This window comes from Parasteatoda tepidariorum, chromosome 7 (genome assembly GCF_982258835.1).
Source record: "Parasteatoda tepidariorum strain Cologne lab strain chromosome 7, Ptep-v5.0, whole genome shotgun sequence".
Classification (NCBI taxonomy): Eukaryota; Metazoa; Arthropoda; class Arachnida; order Araneae; family Theridiidae; genus Parasteatoda; species Parasteatoda tepidariorum.
Window position 1 is genome coordinate 70,216,702 of NC_141761.1, and position 7,533 is coordinate 70,224,234.

The 7,533-nt window shown below is 25.3% G+C and overlaps 1 long non-coding RNA gene across 1 annotated transcript in view; it reads right to left on the bottom strand.

The window, feature by feature from the left end:
• LOC122269293 (uncharacterized) overlaps positions 1–3,910 on the bottom strand; it is a 55,305-nt gene extending 51,395 nt beyond the window's left edge. The window contains exon 1 of the long non-coding RNA XR_015435567.1: positions 3,896–3,910. This is a non-coding gene — a long non-coding RNA (uncharacterized LOC122269293). The remainder of the gene's footprint in view (positions 1–3,895) is intronic.
• Between the last annotated feature and the right edge of the window lie 3,623 nt (positions 3,911–7,533).

Below are 7,533 nucleotides of genomic sequence, written 5' to 3' on the forward strand. Positions count from 1 at the left end.
GGGTTATACGAGTGGTTAAGATTGCCATTTGGGTGGAAGAATGCCCCTAGTATTTTTCAAAGAACAATACGTAGAATACTCACTAAACATAAAGTTTCATTTGCAGCTAATTATTTTGATGATATCATAATTTATTCTAATAGTTTGGAAGAACATTTAAATCATCTAAAGGAAATTCTTGAAATATGTAGATTTGAAAACTTAAAATTAAAAGCTTCTAAATGTTCTTTTTTGCAAACTAAAATTCAATTTTTGGGTTATGAAATATGTCATGGTGTAGTAACTCCTGATAACAACAACATTGAAGCAATTAAAACCTTGAAACCTCCAACTAATGTTAAATCTCTTCAACGATTTTTAGGTTCAATAAATGTGTGTAATAAATTTATAAACAATTATGCTAAAATTAGAGCACCTTTAAATAATCTCTTAAGGAAAAATACACCCTGGTGTTGGACTCCCAAATGTCAAGAAGCATTCGAAATTTTAAAGAATGCTTTAGTTTGTAAACCAATTTTGAAAATATTTAATCCTAAATTACCATGTCATATTTTTGTTGACGCAAGTCAAAGTGGTGTTGGAGCAATTTTAAAACAGCCAGATGTTTCAGGTGTCTTACATCCAATAGCATTCCATTCTCGTTCTCTTAGAGACTATGAGAAAAATTATGCAATCACAGAACTGGAATGTCTTGCTATTGTTGATGCATTAAACAAATTTTATCACTATTTATTTGGAAATAAATTTACCATACATACAGATCATGCGGCTTTAGTTTGGCTAAAAAATGTAAAAATTCTGAAGGGTAGGTTGTTCCGCTGGTCTTTACTATTAAGTATGTATGATTATGATATAAAATACACAAAAGGCACCTTAAACTTTGAAGCTGACATGTTATCCCGAGATATTCCTGACAATATTGAACACAAAAGTGATGTTGATTTAAATAATGTAAACCATTTTTCACATCTTTTGCAAATCTAACATTTCAGCCTACTTTATTTATTGCAAATCAGTAGCTAATTCACAAAAAATATACAACATTCAATGAAGAGTACAGTGAAAAATAAGAGTAGTTCAAAAAATGAAATCCAGAAATCTGTCCATATTTTAAATACGCATTTTGAAAAGCCCCCAAATTTCGAAAATAAGCGTTTCGAGCTCCATACCGTTTCCTAAATTTTCATTCTGGACTATGTTCATTTCCTTTGAATGTGTATTTTGTGTTAAGGCCATTTTCTTATACACGCATTTTGAGCTGTTGCAATATTGCTAAATGCTTTTTTTTCTTTTTTTTATTCTATGTTTATTTTCTGAAACTTGCATTTGAAGCTGTGTTCAAAATAAAAAGCTTAATGATTACTTTTTGTCAGAAAATTAAATTAAAATAAAAGAGAATTAGTAACAAGAATTATTATTTATTTTGCAGAAAGTTGTATTTGTAGGTGCCTGAAGGCGTACATTTATGTAATTTAGAATAATGGAATTTGCATTAATCGAAAATTATCTGGTGAATTTTTTGCGAAATATTTTATTTATTTAAATTTTATTAATAAAATTGCGATTTATCTAAAAAAAGAAATATTATTTATTTATTTTAACAAATATTTTTTCTTTTTTTTTTACCTATTTCAGACTAGAGTCAAAAGAACTCCAGTAGAGTTCAGCAATAATAAAATAATAAGTATCCGAGATATTATTAAAGAATAAATCCATTGCGTTGCTAAAAGTTCTAATGCAAAACTAAACTTGAATTTAATTTTAAAAAATGTTTGACGTATCTAAATAAGATTTATTTTTCAAATACTTGCAGAAATAAATTTTTTTCATTTAGTAGTTTCTTTACATAGTAAAAAAAAAAATTAGCAAATAAATTCTATCAAAGCTGTTGGAGAGCAATAAATTTTCCAAAAATTAAAAAGAATAAACCGTTTCAAATTTTCCCTGGTTTGATAGTAATAATAAAATATTGAAAATGTATAAATTGATGGCTCACTTTAATTCCTTTACAGTTATACAAAAACAGGCATTTCCAGTAATAGAAATAAAGATGCAATTTCAGAAACTGCAGAAGATTTGAATATTTTGACATCTTTATTTTGAATATGTGATTAATAAGCAAAACTAAGAATAATATTTTTTGTATTTTTTTAATTAATCTCAATTTGAAATACTGATATTTACTGCTATTTTTGTTTCATTTCTTTTTTATTAATTATTACTAAGTAAAATTTTTATTATAAGTTATTTTAGAGAGAATAAGTTAAAATGATATTTCATGTAAAATTATTTTGTTTATTATTTTTATATTTGTTCGAATTAAGATTCCAACATTCAATTAGAGGACGGTGAAACTTGCCTTGCTTATGATTAAAAGATTCAGTTTATTTCAATAATATTTGCAATAATTAAGAGGAATTTCCTTTTATTTTATTAAAGTTTAGGTAACAAAATGAAAGTCTTAGTTGCATTTATTACAAGAAATACATTATTTGCGTAATGCAAATGGTTTATCTTATATTTTTTACAGATGAATTTTTGTTATTATTTGTTGTCGATATACAGTGAATTAAATAAAACGAATAAGCCCAAAATGCATAATAATAAATTACAGTGAAAGCTAATAATTATACTATAAAATAATAATCAAAATGAAATTCATAATAGTAATAATTATTATAAAGAAACAAATAATTAGCAAAATTTAATTTATTATTATTAATTGTTTAAGACAGTTATTTTAAAAATTCTAGTTGGATACAAATTTATATTTATTTCATTTTACTTTCGTATACCTAATTTTCTTCTGATTTATTCTGCTCAATTTAGCAAATTAAGCGAAGAATTCTGTTAGACTCAATTTTGAAATCATTGGAGCAAAGAATTTTGAATAGTTCAAAATTTTCATCTAGAATTTCATACATAATAAGCCTTAATTTCGACAGATTGTAGTTACTTACTCATTACTATAGTTATTATATAATCTACAAAATATGTTTACATTTTTTTAAATGCTTATGAACGAAGCTTGAGACAAATTTGTATGATCTTTTAATTAAGAGAGCGACAAATTTCGTGAGCATTTATGTGTCGTAATAAACGTACATTCCTTTTAAATGTTGCTTAATCTAACATATTCAACAAATTTTTTATTTTAGGAATGGCTCGAATTACTCACCAAACCCTCAACGATTGGGACATAATACTTTTGTTTTTATTTTTAAATAGATTACAGCAAAAAAAATTTAACAATATTGAAAGTGAAGCATTTTAAAGGTTTTAACACTAAAACGGCTTAATGTAATTTATTTTTTTATTCATTTTATTTATTTATTTATTTATTTATTTACTTATTTATTTATTTATTTATTTTATTTATTTATATATTTATTTATCTATTTATTACATTTATTTATTTATTATATTTATTTATTTATTTTATTTATTTATTTATTTTAATTTGAAATTTTGAAACTTTATACTATTTTAATTAAGAGAACGACAAACTTGATGAGCATTTATGTGTCGTAACATACGTACATACCTTCTAAATGTAACTTAGTCTAATAGCATTTTATTTTAGAATTTTCAATTGCAAATTCAATAGAAATTCAATAGCATTTTATTTTAGAATTTTCATTCCCGCTCGATTTACTCACTAAACCCCCACGATTGACTCATAATACCTTTTTTTTAATTTCAAAATTGATTGCAACAACAAAATTAAACAATATTGAACTTCAAACTTTTTAAAGGTTTTAAAGCTTAAACAGCTTAATGTAGTTTACTTTTTATTTCATATTTTTTTAAATTTTGAAACTTTTTTTAAACCGTAGAAATTTTTATTTATTTTTATTCCTTACTAAACAGATTTGCTATATTAAATACAGCTTACTTGACATTATTTATAAAACTCTCATTAGGCACTTAATCATTTGATAACTCCTTACTAAATAGATTTGCTATTTTATTCTTTATTAAATAGATTTGCTATTTTATTCCTTATTAAATAGATTTGCTATTGTATTCCTTATTAAATAGATTTGCTATTTTATTCCTTATTAAATAGATTTGCTATATTAAATGCAGCTTACTTGACATTATTCATAAAACTCTCGTTAGGCACTTAATCATTTGATAACTCCTTACTAAATAGATTTGCTATTTTATTTCTTATTAAATAGATTTGCTATTTTATTCCTTATTAAATAGATTTGCTATTGTATTCCTTATTAAATAGATTTGCTATTTTATTCCTTATTAAATAGATTTGCTATATTAAATGCAGCTTACTTGACATTATTCATAAAACTCTCGTTAGGCACTTAATCATTTGATAACTCCTTACTAAATAGATTTGCTATTGTATTCCTTATTAAATAGATTTGCTATATTAAATACAGCTTACTTGACATTATTCATAAAACTGTCATTAGGCACTTAATCATTTGATAACTCCTTACTAAATAGATTTGCTATTTTATTCCTTATTAAATAGATTTGCTATATTAAATACAGCTTACTTGACATTATTCTTAAAACTGTCATTAGGCACTTAATCATTTGATAACTCTATCTAATTTTTCTATAGTTATACAATTTGCTATGAAGTCGTGTCTAATGTGTCTCATCCAGAACTTTCTAGAATAAAAGAGTCCTGATGAAAGTTCTCAGGTAAACTTTACAATCTTATTATCTTATTTAGCTGAATTTTACAAAGCCCCCTTTTCTTCACTTCTTACTAACCACATAATTTAAAAAAATAGAGATTATTGACTTACATGAATGTACTTTATTTTCTCGCTTGATTATGCTCGTGTGATTCTTTTTATTGGCAATTTTATTACGAACCAAAACTACTGTTCCCGATTTTAAATCATGTTTAAAATATTGTTACTGAGTCGATACAATATGTTTTCGATTGTTAAATACAATTTTTATGATGGCGCATTGCCCTTTAATCACTTAATCAATTTCAGATTTCTGTTTAAAAAACTTAATGTTTTTAGCTAGGATATTGATGGTGAAAAATAATAATAATAATAACAGATAAGTAAATAAAATAATTAAAACAATGCTTAAAATTGACTCTGTTCTATCACATAATCGGTAAATTTAAATCTTGGTACTGGTAGAAAATATCATTACTACTACTGTTTAATGTAATTTATTTACTATAGAATACCATATTTTCCATAAGGATTGCATTTAATTTATTATGGATTACCTTATTTATAGAAGGATAATCTTTAAGTTCTTATAAAGCAAGATTACCTGATAAATTCCTAAAAGAAATAATAAATAACCAGTTTTATTTTTCATGCTTGATTAACTTTCACATTAATGAGCAAAGTAAAAAATTCAAAAAGAACAGAAAGTAATATTACGCTGAACTGTTATTTGTTGTCATATCCATGTTGTATAACTTTAAAAAAAATAATAATGATAATTGTTAATAACTGCAAAAGAATAGCATTTAATTCATAAAATAATCTTATCTCATGTGATGACGAACTTCTCAAAGATAAATAAATAAATAAAACATGTTATGAATTCTTAAACATTTTTACTTTTTTTTTAATAGAAAATGCCTTATTTTAATCAATTTTATTTAGCTGCATTAAAAAATATAACATGAGTTTGTCTATCTCATTATAATAATTTTGAAATAAAATATATTATTTCTATTTACGTCATAGCGATGAGCTATCTTTATCTATTTAACCCAGTTTTCTTAATTTTTTTTTCCTTTGCGATTAGTTCAATTATTATTGTTTGGTCACATTTTCCGATTAAAATGAACATTGTTTTCGCAATTTTTGCGATTGTGCCTCCTGTTAAATTTTAAATCAACAGTGCTGCCATCTATTTTATAGCTTTTGAGCAGATAGAAGATATTTCAAAAACTGTTGCAAATTACTTATGCTGCCATCTATTGTTAGTTAATCAAAGTTTTCAGTTCTTATTCGTTGCATGCGTTTCAAGCGTTTTTTTAAAATTCAGACGAGATAAAAAAATATAAATAATCCTAAGAAATTGTTGCATGCGTTTCAAACGTAGTTTAAAATTCAGACGAGATTAAAAAATATAAATAATCCTAAGAATATTTAAATTCTGTATTATTTGTCTAATGGAAAATTTACCTTGTTTCAGCGATTTAATTAATTAGAATCATTAGAGTTGCTAATTTTGAAAAAAGCTGAGACTAAATTTTAAAATTTAGAAATAGAAAAAAGGTTGTGGAAAGTCACGTTAGGAAAATCTTTTTAAGATTATATAAAATTATAATTATAATATATCGATAGTGACACATTTTATATAGAGTACATATTTATGAAATAAGTAAATTCTCTAATTTATCTCTTTTTTTTATAATTGTACTGCAATTTGAAACGTTTAATTTGATATTACCTTGTTATTTTGTTTAACCATGTTGTTTTTATTTAATAGTGTTTGAGATTTCTAATTGCATCAGGTTCAATTCTAACTCTTAAATTAATCGAAAACGTCGTTGTTTCTCTTATTTAATTATTTATTCGTTTTATTATTTATGTATTTTTTTATTTAAAAAAATATTATTTTTCATGAAAGCATGCATCTAAATTAATTCCTCAATTTAAAAAAAGTTACATTTAAAAATGAAAGCATGTGGTTCAGTTGTTACTTTTTTATGTTTGTAAGAAAATCTTAGGATTGAGTCCTAGTACGCCCGATCATTAGATCAAAAGTCATTCGGGATGTTTCGTCTTTGTTTCGGGGTTCCATATTGAACTTGAAATTTAAGTTCTTGAAATATCATTGTATTGAGAAATCATAGGACATTTAATTGCTTCCAAATCAAAGTTATTTTTTAAAGATTTTTATGAATTTGTTGCCACATTAACTCATAAATACGATGCACGTCAATAGCAGTTAGGTAAATTTTCTAGCTCCTCGTTTAGCGCAGCATCATCAAAATAAATTACTGGATTTTTTGATTTTACAAAATCCTAATTTGTTGAAAATACTTGTTCTTACTTGTACTTGTTGTTGTCTTACTTGTTCAAACCCATCATAAGTAACCAAAGATAAAATTTATAAAATTATTCTCAATGAAACTTATTTTTGAATAAATAAACATACAAGCTTGAAAATCACTAATATTTTGAAACAGTTTTTTAAATCCTAAGGAAAACTCTTTCTTCTGAACGTAGCGTGTGAAATGGTGGCAGTAGTATAGCTTGTATAAAATAAGAACTCCCCGAGCCATTTGTCTGGAACCGTGGCGCTAACTATGGTAACGAGGTGTAACTGTTTCAAGTAGGGGCGAGATGTTGTTTAGGACAAATTTTGGCTCGCATGGGTGAGAGAAAGGTAATCTTTTTCTCTGGTCTATTGTGTTAGCCCTAAAGTGAAGAGAACCATTCCTGAAATGCGCTATTCTTATTTCCATGGCGGCAGCAGACAGACTCAGACTTTGTGTCGGGGGTAGTTCTTACCGTAAACAAGCTATAGGTATAAACCATCATGTCTTCACACGAATGTACACCAAAA